Here is a 20,776-nt window from a genome sequence, read left to right on the forward strand (position 1 = left end):
ATTTCTTGTGCTAAGTACATCCATCAGTGACATATTTAAAGGCAGCTTCAGAAATAAAAATAGCTGTTACTTTCATAATGTGGGTGTTTGATGTCTTTATATAAATATCACACTAAATAAATTGAAACTTAAGATTACAAATCACATGGTGGGCAACACAAAGGCATTTAAGAGCCGGCTGTGCCAAGACGTTTCTATAAACAAACTCTTTCTCTCTCTACAGTCACATTCAACCAGTTGTAATGAACAGCATTTAGGCAAATTACAGATGCAAGGGTTTCACATCTAAAGGTCTAAGAGCATATTTCTTTCCCTTCTGAATTAGTATGCAGCTGCTCAAGGTCAGCGCTGAGCTTTGGGTTGTAGATCCGGCCCCCTCGAGGCAGTTCAGTGGGGTGCATACTGATTAGAACAGATGTCCAATGGGAGTTCCGCTCTGGGCATCAACACTCACCTCTTGCTTCTGGTTTGTCCAAGGCCTGTAAAGTCTGCTCAGGTAAAGGCAACAACAAAAATGTTTTAGAAACCTGTGACATGGAGGAGCTATCATGTAGATTTGCATTTCTAACAAACATTACACATTATATAAATATGTGCATCTTTTGGAATCTAATATCTTCACAAACCCTTCAGACCCTACGTCCATTGGAATGGACATCATATGTTTTTTGGTTTAAACCAATAAAAATGATAATGCCTGGTCACTGATTAGTCCCTGATCATGCCACATTGGGCTTCTAGCACTCAACGTTACTCTAATTTAACTTTAATAAATGCTATTTAGGAGAGAAAAAAGAAAAGATTCAAATCTGATCACCAAAGACTGTTCTGTTAAAGGTGACAACAAACAGCATTTACAAAAAGCGTTCCAGACACCTGCGACGAGGATTTGTGATGAAGTTTTGCATTTCAAACAAACTTTATACGTTATACAAATAAGATCACATGAGGAATGATAATGAAAGAATTACAATCTGTTAATCGCAAATATTACAGAATGTGTTGTCTGTATAATTGCATCTGTTTTGTTTGGCAAGAACAATGTTTATCTGGAAGATAAAGATGTGGCACTAACTAGTTCTGACAACATGAAGAACATAGGCGAGACTCTATTTATGGCTCATATATATTTGTAGGCCCTACTCTATCACAGGCTGAATATAAATCAAGTCTGCTTTTCCGTGCTGTTTAGCAGCGCACGTTAAGAGTTGTGCTGAGACCAGCTATTTCTGAAAAGAACAAAATAAAGCAAATTCTCTTTATTTGAGAACCATTGTTGAAAATGCAAATGTTATTCGTGACCAGATTAAAACAGATGCTAACTATGCAAATTTCTTATTAGTGTGTCAAAAAGTAAACTCAAAGGACTAAATGTATCATTTTATTACACGCTCTCTAGAAAACTTCATTCTTATTGGTCAGTCGCACCATTCTGCATCAAATATTTCTGTATTCTGACTGCTAAACTGTACAATTGACCACTGTCCCAAGCAAGCGACTTATTACATACAGTAGCTGTGCTAGTTTCAAGTCTCTTTCTTCCTACATTTTTTTTTGATAATTTCTGCAAATACTACTACATTTTGAACATTAAAAGTTTTATAAGTTAACCACATGTAACGCATTATAAACTAACAATGAAGAATATTATGCTTATACATTAACATTAACCAAGATCAAAAATTAATAAATGCTTTAAAATAAGGTTGTTAACATATAAAACCTCATTGTAAAGAACTACCAATTTTCAACTCATATTCAACATTTATTTATTCATTTATTTATTTGCTTTGCGTTAGGGCCATTAATCACCGGCCTGGGTTTATTTTGTGATTATGACTGGCTGATTGTACATTATATTATATATCTCTTGTTGAAGTTGATCAGAAATACCTGTCAAGAATAATGGAGCTTTTTGCCCTGATATGTGAAAAGCATTTCAATAATTTGTCTAATTAATGCCCTAATGGAACATATAATAAGACCATGACGTTCAATTTAAAATCCATGGCTGAGTCTTGAGCATAGCAACAAAGATGAAACTCAGGAGAGGGCAATACAGATGCTCAGTTCATACAAATGGAATCTCGCACATATAACTCTCTAGATCTGCACACCTTTGGCAAAGGATGTGACCTGTTCTGTCTCTCACCTGTCAAAAACCACAGGAACACAACAACACATGCAAACTAGACTGATTCCTGAATCCCTCTGATGTGCCGAGAGCACATGCTGATGGCATATCCATTACTGTTTCAAGCAGGGAGATGACAAAACACCCTGACTTATTCTTTAAGATTGGAGAATGACCAGCAGTATGACATCAAAAGGATGCACATGCCACTCACTATGAAAGATATAGTAGTATAGTTATACAGACTGATGTCACAGTGAAATCGGAAACAGTAGGTTGACTTTTCCTTACCTAAAATCGGCATGTGCTTACTGAAATTCGAAACACTGCCCCCAGTGGCCAAAGCGGTAAGTGTTGTTAGGTGTATTGACACACGTGAGCTCCATTTTCCGGGTGTAATGTCCACAGAGGGGTGCCAAAAGCGAGTTGTGAAACAAGTTTTTTCAGCTGTACAGGCTGTAATACAGTAAAGAGGAAAGCATATTTTATAAGCTGCACCCCCAAACATAAATCTAACTATCAGTGGAGTAAAAATTTAATGTTGGAGGGAAAAACGTAACTCCTACATGGTGCTCATCACTGATTATGCATGCGCGATAACTTCCTGGTTTCAACACGGGATCTGAACCCCGGTCATGCCACAAGGGAAGGTGAACACATTTGAACCAATGAAAAAATGCCTGATAGGAAATTACACTTGTCAGTGAGTCAGCATAATGTGGCCGTTCCTAGGGTACTTTCTGAAACAATATGCTGACTTTCAGCATGATCATGTTGTGCTATCCCTTATTCACAATGAGATATTTGTGACTTTTATTTGAAATTTTGACATGTAAGAGCCTAGTTTTGATTGCAAGGATACATTCTTCAACCACCTCAAGTGCATGCACCTTTAAAGACAACAACAAAAGGTTGTCTTTAAAGGTTGTCTGCTGAAAAAAAAAAGCTAAAAGTTAGATGTCTGGCAGACAAAGGCAGATGTATGGCCTTTGCTAAACCATTTTTAGACAATAAACACTTAAATCACAATTTATTAATATTCAACAACTCTCTTATTTATATACCTTTAATTTTTATTAGCATGGAAAATGAATCAAGAAACCCACTCAGAATAGGAAATAGCTCTGAAAACGTAATTATTTTTTTAAATGTTTTGTTTTTTGAGGGGTATATTTTCTGTAACTTGAGGACAAAGATGACTACTGAAATACTTATTTTCACTATCAGGGGCCCTTTAGGGAGACAAACATTAAGCTCAAAACCCAACAATAGCGTGTTGTTTCAGCGCATAATTAAATTCATGAGTAAACATAGAAAGTGCAGAATGAATGGTTTAGATATGCATGGGAAAGCACCCGGCAGGAAACACACATTTATTTGTGTTGAACAGAAAAGGATTTGGGGTCAGTGGGCATTGATTCAACTGTGTTAGCACATTCTATTAGGATAATTTGCAAGGATTGTGTGTAACAAGCATTGGTTTACAATGAAGCTTTTGTCATCCTGGATATTGACAATATAGTCATCTAGGCCACCTGATTTTTGTCTTTTGTATTTATAATTAACCCATAAAGGAATTATTTAGGTCTCTATTTAGGTGCTTTAGGTATGATTGTCGTTTTTGAAAAAGAAATCTGAGGACACTTATGTTGAAAACAGAGAATGGAAATAGTGCAAATAGTCAGGTAAATGGAATATGAGATGTGATTGGTTAAATTTAGGCTGTGTACGTAATCTTCAAAAATCTTCAAAAGCTCGAAAGGCAGCAAGGCAAGTCCAAATCCAAACATTCTGTCTATTGAAATGCCGCAATGAATCAATGAATCAAATTATTTAAACAGTGGTTGATATGGTTTGGGATGAAAGATCGGAAATGTGAGTAAAGTTGGTATTAAAATCAGTTTATACAAGTTTTATTGGTGGTGATGTGGGGTGGGGTGGGTTTTATCCATAGTTCACCCAAAGAATAAAATCTCTCATCATTTACTCACCTTTATGTTGTTTCGAACCCATATTACTTTTTTCTTCTGTGGAACACAAAAAGAGACATTTTAAAGAATATCGCAATCACTGGTTTCTATACAAGCAGTTGAAAGTGACTCACTTAAGCTTAAAAATCACCCAAAAGTGTCATAAACCATATTCCAAGTCTTCTGAAGGCATACAATCACTTTGATGATGATGAACAGACCGAAATTCATCATGTTTCACTCTCAAATCAAATCAGTGATCAACCATATACAGCGTACAAATCAAATATGGCGACACGTCAATAACATCAAACCTCATTGGTTCTTGTATCATCATGCCATGTTGTTTGGTCACAAGACACGCAAGAACAAATAAGGTTGATGTTATTGATGTGTCACCATATTTGATTTGGTAAGTCATGTGGGTTTGCAATGACATGACGGTGAATAAATGAAGTCAGAATTTCATTTTTGTGGAAACAATATCCTTTAAAACATATGATTCCATGTCTAATGAGAAATAAGCTTTGTGGTCCTTAAATATTTACAACCTTTAAAGCTCATTTAAATGTATTCTTGATCATCAAATGAGACGTTATGGCGCCTTGGAAGCCAAGGTAGGAAAAATACTAAGGAACAACTAAATGTAGTCACAGATGAATGACTGAGAAGGGTTTGCAGATGGTCTTTGCACACAAACATACAGTATACTGTATACACACACAAACAAACAAACATACATGCACACATTTTTACATCAACCACATTCAAGTGAACCAGCTGCAATCGCTGCTACCAATACTACATCAGCGGAAAAGAAGGCCATAGACAGCTCTGAGATAAAGACAGGATAACATCGGTACATCAGCACACAGGCTGCCGAAAGTCTCCCTGCCCTGATAACAGCCAATTACAGACAGGCGGGACACAGGGAAACAGAAAAACAGACAGCAGACAGGGAGACATACGTGCACTGGTGTATAATGCTGCTCTGACATCCTCTTAAATCTGCTCCGTGTTAGCGTCTGATTAGCAAAACATGTCTACAACAGCATGTCAGGTTGAGAATAATTCCCACTGATGAGATTGTGCTGCCAGCCTCAAACATGCTCAGACTTTGTCATAAGCAGCTCGTAAGCAAAGGCTTTTTCTCGGGTATTTCTGCCAGCCAGGAGTTGAAAGAAAGAATCTAAACAAATCCACAGATACATGTGATGTCAATCGTTATTTCCAGAAGGATCATGCCCGTTCAAATGTGCCCCTGTGTGCCCCCTCAGATTTATGAGACAAGTATATTTTTCGAAAACAAATAGGGCTGCACAGTTAATCGAAATAAAAAATAAAAACGCGATATTACCTTGTGCAATTATTTAAACTGCAAAAGGCTGCGATTAAATAAATTAAATAAACAGTCTGCTCGCATTGCTCGCTTCAAAGTTGATGTGCGCTGATTTGTCCTGTCTATATTGTGCATTAATAGTGTTTTCAGAGCAGTTCTGTGCTCCATGATTCCATCTTGTGCTCAGTAACAGATGTGCTTCGAATTTGGTTCTGTTTGCTTATGAGAGTTTAATTAAAATTAAAGTGCTCCATATTCACTTTAATTTCACTTTTGTGTAACTCCAAATGGGTTTGGCTTCTACAAGTTGATATACAAATAATACACCCTATATTATACAGCAGTTGTGAAATCAGTTACACAAAAATTCTTCATGCAGTTGTCCGACAAATTAAAAGCTCAACGGTTTAGAGCTCATTTGGTTTAACTGGACCGCATAGTTCAGTCTAATTGAGTCACATCTTCCGCAGATCATTTGCCTTCAACTGAACATTCTGTCATCATCTATCTACCTCATGTCACACAATAAATTACTTTTTTCCTGTGTAATGAAAAAGGAGTTATTAACAAAATGTCAAAGCTGCAGATCTTTTTCATACAGTGAAAATGAATGGTGATCACTAGCTGTCAAGTTCAGTTGCAATTTTGTATGGTTTAATAAAAATAAAAAAATAAAAAATGTGCACACTATTTTAAAACTGTACCAGGAAGAATACAAAGTTGTGAGAATTGGTGCAATTCTGAAGCAATATCTACTTATTTAAAAATACTTTAATGCCATATAGGTCTGGGTATTGATACAGATTTCTAGATTTATTCGATTGTGATTTATTTGGGTATATATTGGTTATAATGTCCATTGTGCTTACATATGAAAGAAATTCTTAGTCTTAGTCTCTTTTATTTAAATAGCATTTCATAACTACAGTGTAGACCAAAGTGCTGAACAAGCATAAAATCAACATAAAAGTAACAAAGTAACATAAAACAACACCACACTTAACATCACAGCATACTAACCATCAGAATAAGAAGCCAAAGAAAACAAATACGTTTTTAAGCAAACTTTAAAAGCAGCGATAGTGGTAGTGATTCTCTCAGCTAATGCTTTAAATTATACAGGGACCCATCTTAGTACATATTTTAAATTTATTTTAAAATTTAATTAAAATATATTAAATTTAATTAAATTCATTTACACTACCGGTCAAAAGTTTTGAACCACTTGACTGAAATGTTTCTCATGATCTTAATCTTTTGATCTGAAGGCGTATGCTTAAATGTTTTAAATTAGTTTTGTAGACAAAAATATAATTGTGCCACCATATTAATTTATTTCATTACAAAACTAAAATGTAATAAAAAAAATGTAAAAAAACGTTTTTGAAATGGATGACTTGGACCAAATAATACAGAAAAGCAGCCAATAATTGCCCAACATAGATGGGAACTCCTTCAGTACTGTTTAAAAAGCACAAAGTTGGTTGAGAAAATGTCAAGAGTACATGTCTGCAAATTCTAGGCAAAGGGTGACTACTATGAAGATGCGAAAATATAACACAGTTTTGATTTATTTTGGATTTTGTTCAGTCACAACATAATTCCCATAGTTCCATTTATGTTATTCCATAGTTTTGATGACTTTATTATTCTAAAATGTAATATTATATATATATATATATATATATATATATATATATATATATATATATATATATATATATATATATATTATAATAAAGAATGAGTAAGTGTTTCAAAACTTTTGACCGGTAGTGTATATTAAAGTCATTTAAAATATTAAAAGCCAGCCCCAAACTATGCAGTTCAATTGCTATTTATTTAAAGGTGCTATAATCGATTTTAGGGAATGGAGAAAATATTTCTGCTCCCTGAAAAATATCACTGAAATAAGTGTACTAAAATACCTTCCCGGTCTCTGTGACAGCACCAGACTTGTGCAAATAGCAAAAACAAAAACAAAAACAAAAAAAACAACGTCATTTTCTTTTATCAGCCGATCATTAGACTTTGATGTGCTTTCTGATTGTCAATCATTTTGTGCGTTCTCAGAGTGTAGTAGCAGTTGAAGCAGATCATTCAGGTTTACTGTCATATTCTGATTCATGGTGCTATTTTGGTACTGTTGTGTGTGACAACACTGAGAAGACGCACTGCTGATTTTAAGAATCAATATCACAGTTGTTCACATGAAGATTGCAATTAATCAGATAACCAGTATTTTTACAGAGCTATTAGGCTACATGCCCTTATTTTCATTTAAATTGTTAATATTTACATATATTCAAAATGGTAACGAAAACTATGAGATTTCTGTGTATTAGTATCAGCTACTGGAATTTTTATATTGTAATAGCACCAGTTACAGTACATGTCTTGAATCATCAGCCATTTTCTGTACATTCATTCATATACCGGAATATAGGATCTAGAGGCCCTATTTTAAAAGTGCTAGTGCTAAGCACAGCGCTATGCTTTTAGTAATAAGTCAGAGTGCATTTAAATTCTGAGTTTCTTCTCTGGTTATTGCACTGGCTGCATCCTATTATTTAGCCTATTCCCTGCCCAATCACCAACGATATACAGGTGCATCTCAATAAATTAGAATGTCGTGGAAAAGTTCATTTATTTCAGTAATTCAACTCAAATTGTGAAACTCGTGTATTAAATAAACTCAATGCACACAGACTGAAGTAGTTTAAGTCTTTGGTTCTTTTAATTGTGATGATTTTGGCTCACATTTAACAAAAACCCACCAATTCACTATCTCAAAAAATTAGAATACATCATAAGACCAATAAAAAAAACATTTTTAGTGAATTGTTGGCCTTCTGGAAAGTATGTTCATTTACTGTATATGTACTCAATACTTGGTAGGGGCTCCTTTTGCTTTAATTACTGCCTCAATTCGGCTTGGCATGGAGGTGATCAGTTTGTGGCACTGCCGAGGTGGTATGGAAGCCCAGGTTTCTTTGACAGTGGCCTTCAGCTCATCTGCATTTTTTGGTCTCTTGTTTCTCATTTTCCTCTTGACAATACCCCATAGATTCTCTATGGGGTTCAGGTTCAGGGGTCTGGTGAGTTTGCTGGCCAGTCAAGCACACCAACACCATGGTCATTTAACCAACTTTTGGTGCTTTTGGCAGTGTGGGCAGGTGCCAAATCCTGCTGGAAAATGAAATCAGCATCTTTAAAAAGCTGGTCAGCAGAAGGAAGCATGAAGTGCTCCAAAATGTCTTGGTAAACGGGTGCAGTGACTTTGCTTTTCAAAAAACACAATGGACCAACACCAGCAGATGACACTGCACCCCAAATCATCACAGACTGTGGAAACTTAAAACTGGACTTCAAGCAACTTGGGCTATGAGCTTCTCCACCCTTCCTCCAGACTCTAGGACCTTGGTTTCCAAATGAAATACAAAACTTCTCATCTGAAAAGAGGACTTTGGACCACTGGGCAACAGTCAAGTTCTTCTTCTCCTTAGCCCAGGTAAGACGCCTCTGACGTTGTCTGTGGTTCAGGAGTGGCTTAACAAGAGGAATACGACAACTGTAGCCAAATTCCTTGACATGTCTGTGTGTGGTGGCTCTTGATGCCTTGACCCCAGCCTCAGTCCATTCCTTGTGAAGTTCACCCAAATTCTTGAATCGATTTTGCTTGACAATCATAAGGCTGCGGTTCTCTCAGTTGGTTGTGCATCTTTTTCTTCCACACTTTTTCCTTCCACTCAACTTTCTGTTAACATGCTTGGATACAGCACTCTGTGAACAGCCAGCTTCTTTGGCAATGAATGTTTGTGGCTTACCCTCCTTGTGAAGGGTGTCAATGATTGTCTTCTGGACAACTGTCAGATCAGCAGTCTTCCCCATGATTGTGTAGCCTAGTGAACCAAACTGAGAGACCATTTTGAAGGCTCAGGAAACCTTTGCAGGTGTTTTGAGCTGATTAGCTGATTGGCATGTCACCATATTCTAATTTTTTGAGATAGTGAATTGGTGGGTTTTTGTTAAATGTGAGCCAAAATCATCACAATTAAAAGAACCAAAGACTTAAACTACTTCAGTCTGTGTGCATTGAATTTATTTAATACACAAGTTTCACAATTTGAGTTGAATTACTGAAATAAATGAACTTTTCCATGACATTCTAATTTATTGAGATGCACCTGTAAACAAAGACAGCACATTCATAAGAAGCTGGTAGTGTAAATGCTGGTATGCAGTGACTTACAATAATAGAAATATCTTTATGAAACTGACACACTCCTTAAATAAGCATAGAAAACATGATTCTAGTTAGGATTTGGATGTGCATTATGTTAAATTATAGAGAAAGTAACTATTATTAATAATTTTCATCTACTGACACACCAATCATGGCTAGTATTAACAGTGATTGTATCGGCACATACTTCACATCTACCAGGCGATTTTGATTTTAAATAATTACATTCATTTATTGAAACACAAAAAAAATGAAACCAATATTTTTTTTCTAAATTCAAAAATTACACTTCAGATGAAACTAAACTCTAATCAAAATAACGAAGTAGTAAAAAAAAATCATACCAAATCCAAACATTTTTTCTTCTACAACTTCCACCTGCCCCTTTTGCAGTGACTTAAAAAATCACTCGAAGACAACAGGTGGAAAAATACCAATACAAATTAGATATAAATACAATTGTAAATATAAACATACTAATAATAATTAATAATAATATAATTAATCAAATAATTATTAAAATAATAGTTAACACAAAATTTTGTTTCATAAAACAGCGATTGTCAGCAACATAATTTGATGTTCTACAATATTTTCAGAGTTTGGACATGAACTTTACCACCTGCTGGTGCAATCTCCAAACTGCAAATTTAGGAACTGAGTTTAGACTTTGCGCTGAAAACAGACCTGCTTTTTAAAAATCTTAGCACAATGACCTATTGCCCAAGAAAATTGCACTATGTGCCGCTTCATTAATATAAAATACAGCCACAATTTGTGTGCATACACCCACAGATAGCACAAACACTCTCACCCATACCCACTTGCACTTTGTGCAGGCACGAAAATTGCTTTTAAAATTAACAAGCTCACGAAAACTTGATAAGGATCGTTATGCATAGCGCTGCACTTTGCACACTCACAAAAATAGAGCCCCAGATGTTTTTCATCCAGAGCTACATGGGTTTGTAACTTCCTGATGAGACAGTTATCTTTGAGCCCTGTGCCATCTTACAAAGGAGCTTTTGATGAAATCTTTTTGCACTCCAGCTCAATCCCTTTTCACAAATGAATTTTTTTTTTTTTTTTTTTTTTTTTTAATCCACACAAGACACTTCCCCGCAGCTATGTCTCCTATTTTTCAAGTTAAACTTCAATGTGTTTAAAAATATACTACAGTCAATTAGCTGTTCGCAGGCACAAATTGGGGTTTTGCCATGCCATGACACCCAGTGTAAAGAAGACTCTACAGAGCTCTGGGTCTCTCATTTGTTTTTTGTGAATATATATATATATATATATATATACATATATACATACACACACACACAAGCTGCTTCACATGGCAATGAAACATCACACTAAAGATAAATGGGAAAGCAAGTAATAACTTCTTATGTTAGTCAGTATTTTAACTTTCTTTTTTTTTTCCCATACAATGGAAGAGAATAGTGACTGAGGCTGTTGTTCTGTCTAACATCTCCTTTTGTGCTCCATGAAGAAAGTAAGGCATACGGGTTTGGAACTACATGATAGTGAGTAAATGATGGCAAGATTTTCCTTTTTATGTGAAAAAGAAGCGGTAGTCCACATCCTTTTGGCCATTTAGTGTATTTAATACAGAAGCTTTAATAAAGTCCATAACTTTACAGCTGACACTGTATTAAAGTAAGGGATAAACACAATATAGTGTGTTCTCACTAAAGTAATTGTTCGTTTAGGGGTGCAAAGTCTAGATAGAGGTTCCCTTTAGAAATAGTGCTAAGGCAATGCAGCACAAGAGTCTTTAAAGCGACAGCTTTTGGAGCAGAAAGCTTTGTCCAAATTTTGGAGGCAAAACACATTTTTACATCTAGATGTAGGAGTGTGGGGTTTTTTCTAGCTTAGTGTGACTGCCTTAGTGTGACTGCATTTTTCAAAGCCAGGATCGAACAGATTTCCCCGTTAAATGAGCAGTTTGGCAACCAATTATCCCTTTTATCAGAGTCTGAGCACAGAAAGACAGTTGGTGTAATATAGGCTAACTTTTAAAGGAGAAAAATCTTGAAGGAAAACCATACCATGATGCTAACATCACTAGATTTTTTTCTTGGGTTGCACTGTCTGTTATATGAGAAAATAGAGTAAATGGATTAAAATAACCATGATTAGTTTTATGATTCCAGAAGTTTCAATAATTTTCAGTAAATTTAAATAATTTTTGTTAAGTTAAATTATTTCTTGACACAGGGAGTTTAAGGCAATGTTTGGAATAGCATACTAACATAATATAACTGTAGTGAAATGAACATTGTATACACAAAACTTGCAAAATATCTGTTTGATATGTGCAGTACAGAGCACACTGAAAATAATTCTGTATTCATCAAAGTAATGCACTCAAAATGACCTTACATTTCCAGTGTGATGAATAAACCAGAAGTAATATTATATTTTTGACTCATTTGACTGGACTGACAAAAGTTTTTTACTCAAACTTTCTCTTTTGAAAATAGCAAAATAATCCTTTTTATTTCCAAATCTGGTCATGTAGCATACCACCATTTGAGAGATTTATCTTAGAATACTATATATATTGTATAAAATGTAAAACAATTTGGATAAATATTCCTGACCTGACTTTTATGAAAGAAAAAAGAAAAATACCTTAAAAAGATTTAAGACCACATTTAAACCTTTCAGTAAAAATCTGCCATCATGCTATAGTTAACTCTTGACTTAATGTATGCCAGTGTGGTTTGTTAATATTCGCTTGTTAACCCAACAGAAGTATATCTAATTTCACAATTACCAAACCATATTGAGGTAAAATACAATATTTCTAAATTTGCAACATGGTTTTCAGTCCATGTGATCATAAATTAAGTGACCCGTCCAACATCAAGATGTCTCTATGGCTTTCTATTTTTTTTTTTGCTTGAAAATAAAATGGGACATTTCTTCCATGTAATGTGTGTCCATAAAAGATGAGATCCACAAACTCCAGTAAACAGAGTTTCCACAAACAAAAAGTAAAAAAAAAAAAAAAAGGTCAAAAGAAACACACATTTTTAGCACACAGCACAGATGCGGGAAAGAAACCGAACTACTCTCTCGTTAACGTGTGCCGGACCAGAATACTTCTGTGACGCTCATTGAACTGCCACCATTCTTAAAGACACAAATGCGCTTGTTACACAAATGAATGTAAACTCAAATGTAAATACTTGTAAATTGTACAGATTATTTCAAACAGTGACAGCTTATATCACTTATATATTTTTAAAAGCTAAAACGTCATTATAATACTGATGACAAACTGATTATATAAAAAAATCAAACACACACACACACACACACACACACACACACACACACACACATACATACATACATTATAATTGTCGAATTAAACGCTTCAACATATGCGATTAAATGTTTGCCATGGTTTTATTTTGTTAAATTTTATTTAGCTCCGTGTAAGTTCTAAAAACTGGTTGGAGTAAGGCAGAACCTTTGCGATGTGTCTGGAGACATTACACTGACAATAGCTCCTTTCACACATACAGCCTTTTCCAGAAAATGTACTGAATTTTTCAGGTTAGAGGTCATGTTTGAACACGACCTTTTTGAAAATACTGGTAAAAAAAATTTCTGGCTATTTCCTATAATGAGAAGTTGTATCATTACCTATAAATTTCCATACTGATGGTATGTGTGAACAGCATGTGTGGTACCAGTGAAGTCAACCCAACGATTTTGCTGTAACTTACCTGGTTGCATGTGTGAACGGGGCTTATACACACCACACCAGGGGTGTAACTAGAGGAAGGGCAGGGTAGGCAGCCACCCTAGGGCCCAGGGTGAGAGGGGGCCTGCAACAGTCAACCAAAAGAAACCATAAAAATGACTATGGGCCTGAGGGGTGATGAAAAATGACCAAGGCCCCACCAAGGAGGAGGCCCAACAGTTAATTTGCACTGGTGCCTGCAAGATCCAAGTTACGCCACTGCACCACACACATACCAGCAATTTCTTTTTTTAATTTTGTATTTTTATTTATTTGTTTAAAATGAACCAAAAAAGTATTTTGCTGCCTTCCTACAGCAGAATTTATCACAAAAGCACATTAAGTATTAACTATCACCTAAAAGCCAAACACACAATACATGACACCTAGGGGTGTGGATGCAGCATCATTCAAACCTAATAGTTTTCAGTGACAGATGACATTGTAGAAATTCACAGATTAATTCAATCCATGAGAGAAAGTGTCCAATAACAGGGCGGTTACTGAGATAAAGCAAGTTGTATTCGACTGGTCATGTGATCCTTATATGGCAGCCCCCATGAGGGGACCCTCTTTAATAAGTTTACTGATATGACTGAATTCTTCATTTCATGTTAGTGGTCATGATTTTTTTTTTTACATTTGTTTAAAAATAAAACTGAATTTCTTTAGGAGTAAAACTCTTTTAATGAGTAAAAGCTACTGAGTGCACCTTTAATTATTAGGTAATAATTTAACATATTAGGTGTTCAAAACCAACATACAAAACATCTGCTAGAAAAAAACTCACATTTGCACAAATGAACTTTTGACTATGAGATATTGTTAAGGAGATATAGCCCTTAGATACAGGACAACGACCCTGTGTGCCAACTAGCCTCTGTCTCCCCTACACTATGCAGTATGCAAAAGCAAGCATAGCTGTTTTGTCACGGTGTGCTGGCTCATGTTGCTGTTTTTCTTTCTCCTTCGTGTCTCACAGGTGGAGCCAGCACGCATGATCAGCGTTTCCATGGGAACACTGATCGTTCCCAGGAGACCCTGATCATGCCAATGATTTACTCACTCGTTCCACCTGCTTCACACTGATTGCACTCCCTGCTTACTCCTTGTGTTTCCTTTCTTTCTTTGCCAGTTTATTGTTTGCACTGTCAAGTGTTATTCGTGCTATCTTGTTTAGTTGGAGATTTCTCGTGTGTCTGTTGGTTGCCTGTATCTAGAAGTGTGGTTACGTTCTAGTTCGCCTTCGCCTGTTATCGTTGCCCAGTTCCCTCGGAGGATTCCTTGTTCTTTGCCCGCGTGTTGGGGCAAAACCTTGTCTGGGCTTTGCTTCGCACCACACCAGCTTCAACGAACTTTCTTCGGATTGCTCCCAACTTCCATAATACACGCACTCATCCTACGAACACACTCATCCCTTAGCCTGCTGAGCGTTTATTGCATCGACTCTTCTCACCACTGCAGCCAGTGTCTGATATTATTTGCAGAAAGCCTTTGTTATTATTAAATCCTTTTGAGCTGTTCTCCTCTGCGTTTGGGTCACTTCATCTCCCCTCACCCTCTTGACATGTTTACTGTGAACTTTATTTTACTCTTGATTACTCTTGACAAACCAGCCATTTCCATGCTCCTGCTCTTTACACTGGCACACATTGCCTCATACCTCTCATACCACAAAAATGTAAAATGAGAAACTTCCTGTAGCTTGTGACTTGGGGTGTGCTGCACATCCAGGAAACACAGAAATAAGAAGGAATTTAAAACAGAAAATTAGCTAACAGCAAGTTAATGACTGCCAGAAGTGCTTGCTAGCTCTGAGAGGTCACTAATAACCAGAGCTGATTCTCCATTCAGCTGGAGTTCTGAGAGAAGCAGTGTTGAGAAATAACTCTTCCCCTTCTGCCCCATCTGTGCTCCAGCTCTCTTTCTGTGAGACCCATTAATGTTGAGAGTTAATTAGGTTTCTGAGCAGCTCATCGGCACCACGGATCAGCTCACTCCTGAGCTCAGTGGAGCTGATCAACGTTACAACGGACCGGACGCAAGCACCTGCCCAAAGGTCTCGCTGATAGGATGTTTACAGACCTGTGCAAGGTCACCAAGTCGCACCGGGTCAACCAAATTCTGAAACTCATGTATCTTCTCAAAGCTTGTGCTCCACAACCAGGCTGGGTGTCTTGAGACTTAACCTAGTTAAAGTGAAATACTGGGAAATTCTTAATTCAGCCTGGTGGTAATGTTCAGATTGAATTTAGGCCTGACTTAGAGTCATTTAATGCTACGCCTAATAGTCCACATCTTAACCCTACACAAATCAAGAGTTCTGGCAAACTTGCCACAAATTTAATGCAAATTCACCACTAATTTTCACATGCAAATGTGCTTTACAGATAACTCTTCATTGTCTCCAAAGGTTTGCTGTAGGTTCAGCACTATGGGTGAAAATCTACTAACTTCTGGCAAGCATGTGGCAAATATCAAGCTCATTTGCATGTGAAAATAATGAGTGAGAAATATGCGGCAGGTTTGTCAGAACATAACTTTTTTTGTAAGGGAATTTCTTTTAACATTTAGCTCTTGTAGTTTATTAGCAAATGCTCAAAAACTTGAGGTTTCAAAACCTTGTGAGCTTCAACATTAGATTAATCCACTCATTCAGCATCACTAGGTAAAAAAATTCCCTTACAAAAATCTAGAGTTCTGGCAAATTAGCCGCAAACTTGCCATAAATTTGCCACTCATTATTTTCACACACAAATGAGCTTGTTTTTCGCCGCAAATGTATGCCAGAAGTTTGCAGCTCTTCACCGGTATTGGTGAACCTAAAGCAAACCTTTGGCAACAATGGACAATTTGTCCAAGTTTGCCGCAAAGCTCATTTGCATGTGAAGTTTTTGTTAGGGTTCTGTCTGGCGGATGACATGGCACGTTCTAAAATTCGAAACAACCGTTTTCAATGAAGGTACGCACACAGCCACCGCCGCCGCTTGCCGTCTGTCAGCAGCACCCAGCTACGACGCTAGGCTTCTCAAATTTCTGTCGCTCCACAGAGAACAACTTGCATATTTTCCATAAAATTCGACCCAAATCATTATCAAAGGACAGATTATTTACTCTAGCGTTGTTCATTCTTGAAGAAGGGAAAACCCCTTGATAACTTGTGTGTACTGTCTGCCACCTAAACTGCATCGATGTGCCCGTTGTTCGATAACTGTGCCATGTCCTAGCCGCGTCGCGCCATGGTGCTTCTCGTCTGGTGTGTAACCGCATTTAGAAGGCAGTAGGCAGTGAGGCAACTCACAAGGTTTTGGAACAGACATTTTACATTTTGTCTAGCATTTCGTAGTTAGTTTACCTGTGGCTTTGCAAAATAATAATAAAAAAAAGAAGCCAAATATAAATTATAAAACTAAGGTTGGTTTGAATTTTAATTGAACTAATCTTTCAAAGGACAGCACTAACAGAAAACACAGAGGAGTTTCTTTCACCTTTAATTGTACACAGTAAGCAGGTCTTCATATCATACAAGTCGCTTTAATAAAGAATTTGTACAATAAAAAAATTATTATACTGTGTTTTCTATTGCATTTCCCCCCTCAATTTGCCTTGAATCACCAGGAGCAGACCAAGCCAAAGATAAAAAATAAATGTGGAGCAACAAAATGAAATTGTAAAGAGATGAGTAAAATATTGATCACTTTGACCACTTGATGAGTAAAATTATTGAGTGCAACATACTCTTTTGTGCAGCACAAAATAAAACAACGCTGCTCTTGAATCAGTGGAAGTTAGAAAATGCAAGATGTCCATACAAGTTCAAAAATGTGTAAAAGCAAATTAACACCTTGCTCAGTCATATTTTGAGGCTATTGCAGTGAGTGTTATTCCTTCTTACAAGTTGCCATTACACCCTGGGAAAAACCTGAACAAATCTCTGCAAACTAAAACCATCTACCAGGCTTAGCAATGGCTCATGCTACTATTCAACTGTAAATCATAGGATTATCTTAGATCGTCCTTAGGTTTGGATGTATATTACTGAACATGCAACAACTATGTGTTAGAGCAGTGGTCCTCAAATGGTGGGTTATGACCCATAAATCGGTCACAGGTCTGTTCAGATGGGTTGCTGACAGCAGGAAAAAGACTAAGCTAAATGCAAATTATATGATGCAACTACCCATATAATTGGGCATAATCAACTTTAAAAATAGAGTTGAAAATGCTTTCTATACCTTTAGTTGTTGACGTCAAAGGCATGTGCATCCAATCAAACTCTGTGGTATTCTGGCCCAAATTCATTCACTTAGTAAATAAGAATCTACCTAAAATAGGAAGATGCAAACATGGACAAGTTACATAACGTGCCGTCATCCTCAAAAACCATGAACAAACTTACACAATGTAGAAGGAAATACACTCACACATAAACTGCAGGTTCACTTGCAACCAGGTTATAGATGGTTTGTGCCAACAACAATGCGTCATTGTGGGGTGAAGTATTAGCCTTTGTAGTTCATGGTAAAGTTAATTAAAAAAGAAAAATGCTTTCAACATATTTTGTTGTTGACGTGAAAGGCCAGCACCAAATCACAATCACAGTGCTACAGTATTTTGGCCCAAAATCTATCACTTCGAGCCAAATTAGGCAGATGGCAACATGGACAGGTTGCGTGATATGCCCTCATTCTTGAAAAACCATGAACAAAACTACACCTGGTTAACTGCACCAAATAAATATGATAGGCCTATTCATGGTTTGAGCAGGCCAAAATGAGTTTTGGGGCCAATTTTGGAGGGTTCAAAAGGCAGAACTGTGAAGCCTATACTTTTATTAAAGCACTTAAATACATTTTTCTGTTAACTCATGTATTATTTGAGCAGTAAAATTATTTAAATCATTGTTACGGTCGTTTTAGGGTTTGTTGACATTGCATCGTCATGGCAACAAAGTTGTAAAATTAGCTATAACGTTACACAGAAAAGCAATTTTATTACACTAAAATCATGTTTGCATGCATTTTGTTTGTCTTGTGGCTATATTTTTGAAACTGAGTATTTTAACATCTACCGATTGGCCCCATTCACTTCCATTGTAAGTGCCTCACTGTAACCTCGATTTTTGCTTTTTTTATTTTATTTTATTTTTTTAAAGTAAAGGAGGGGCAAGTCAAAATTATTTTTTGTGGTAATCAATATTATGCCTCAATTGCTGTCGACTGAGTTTAACTTGCATTGAGCCTGGAATATTCCTTTTAAGAACACTTTTACAGTTACTGTTGTATTACAGACAATTTTGGTATTGTGTTGGGTCTGGGTCCTGATGCAAAACAGTAAAAAGTTCAATATGTTTAAAGCCATAAAATACATCAGTGGCATTTCAGTATCTCCCATTTTGTCCAAATCCTTTTCAGTCCTACTTCCCCGATTCACTGAAACAACAGCAACAACAACAACAACAAAAATGTCTTATTGCACAAGAAAATTCAGTGTATGTTCTTCCTCCCCAAAAGGCTATAACTTCTAGATGTAATGAACAAAATTTGACAGCAGTAAAGCCAACCAAGTGCAAACAACCATTTGAAATGTACATTGCATTATCTCCGTTAGCCTGTGATTTGAAAGGCAGAGCATGGAGCAGCACTGATGGATCTGCGAATGGTCTAATATTAGATCTAGAGTCAGACATGAGAAGATAAAATGAGATAGGAAATGTTTGTGCTGCTACATGGTCCGATCTCCTTCCCTGGTGGGAGAGGGAATCTGGCCCTCCAATCAGCCAGTACGATTGGTAATCATTGATTTGTGTGTTGCCATCAAGTGATGCTGGGACAGTTACCCTATTTTCATCTCTTCCTGGCCAAGGGAACTTCCTCACACACAGACACAGGCAAACAAACATGAAAGCACATACAGCCACCCCCTGCCAGATCTCCGGGGAGGTAATCCCTTTGTGTGGCTTTTAAAGAGAGCTGTAGTTTCGGGCTCTCATCCATTCTGGGCGATAGGTAATTTAATGTGCTTTCAGGCCATGCAGCCAGCAGAGTTTCCCAAGTGTCACAGGGGTTTCTTATCCGTATTGAGTTTCCCGCTTTGGATTAGTGTAATGGGGAAGCTTACGGTGAGTGTCCACAGCCTTTTCTGGGATCAAACTTTATTTAATTGCTTTGCCTTCTCTTTTTCCTCTAAAAGCGGAGACCAATGTCTTGTGTTGCATGAGCAGTCTCATCGTTCTAAGAATCAACCACCTCTTCTCATCCCAAAGCTCTGCTTTTTTGACAAGCACATTCCAACAAGGCACGAATTACACTTTGTAATTACACATTGGTGCAACAATGTACTTGGATCAAAACTATTTTATTGTTTAAATAAAAAAATCCCAAAGAATTAGCATCAAAGGTGTACAAGAGCGATAAGAAAATGGCATAACATGAATATTTGGCTGGTCATGGCATGTGATCTCAACATGGTGGGCCACCATGACATTTACAGAATCAGATGTGAACTATCAGTCAGAATGCTGTGAGTTAAATGAATTTAATGTGATGTGAAATTGGGGAGGAGAGGCCCTTCCAGCCACTGCTACCAAGCCATGTGGTTGGAAATATGGGAGATTAAAAATGCATTGAATAGAATGTAAGTGCACTCATTGGATTGTAAAATTATGCTAATATGGAAATAACAGCTGCAGGTTTAATAATTCATGACCTGTGCCCCTAGCTCCAGAGAATAAGACAGTGATACAAATTCAAGTGAAGGAACATAGGACAAGAAGAATATGGATCTCTCTGTGGGCGAAAGTAAAAACTGGCTAGGCATTTACTTGAGCACAGGATGTTGTCTCATTAAATAGAAAATATTTAGAGTCAACTTTTTTTAATTTCTGGAAAGATCTAAATACATTTTTCTTACATCTAAATGTATTTCTTAATTTTATCCTGGACACTCCACTGTAAGGGTTGGGATAGCAATCAACTAAAATATACATACTTCTTGTGCAAATTATACATTTCAGCAGGAATTCCCTGCTGAAAAAAACAAAAATAGCTTAATCTAACCCATTATGGTTTGATGTTTAAAGCTGGTTTAATTGGTCTCCCAGCCTGGCCAAGCAGGTGTTAGCTGGTTGGTCAGCTAGTCTGCAAGCTGACAATTGCTCAAAGTCTCTCTAAAACCAGCAAAATAGACCAGCCTAACCATTTGCATAGACCAACTAACCACCTTTCCTTTTTTTTTTTTCATCTGGGTTACTGTTGAAGTTTGTACAGTATGTGTGTGTGAACATGAACCTTTTTTATTTTTATTTGTTTATTGTTTT

General features: G+C 36.7%; 1 long non-coding RNA gene across 1 annotated transcript in view; it reads left to right on the forward strand.

Moving 5' to 3' along the window:
• Positions 1–368: 368 nt before the first annotated feature.
• LOC127432534 (uncharacterized) overlaps positions 369–20,776 on the forward strand; it is a 52,788-nt gene continuing 32,380 nt past the window's right edge. Inside the window, exon 1 of the long non-coding RNA XR_007895761.1 lies at positions 369–496. This is a non-coding gene — a long non-coding RNA (uncharacterized LOC127432534). The remainder of the gene's footprint in view (positions 497–20,776) is intronic.

The sequence above is a fragment of the Myxocyprinus asiaticus genome, chromosome 42, assembly GCF_019703515.2.
Source record: "Myxocyprinus asiaticus isolate MX2 ecotype Aquarium Trade chromosome 42, UBuf_Myxa_2, whole genome shotgun sequence".
Classification (NCBI taxonomy): domain Eukaryota; kingdom Metazoa; phylum Chordata; class Actinopteri; order Cypriniformes; family Catostomidae; genus Myxocyprinus; species Myxocyprinus asiaticus.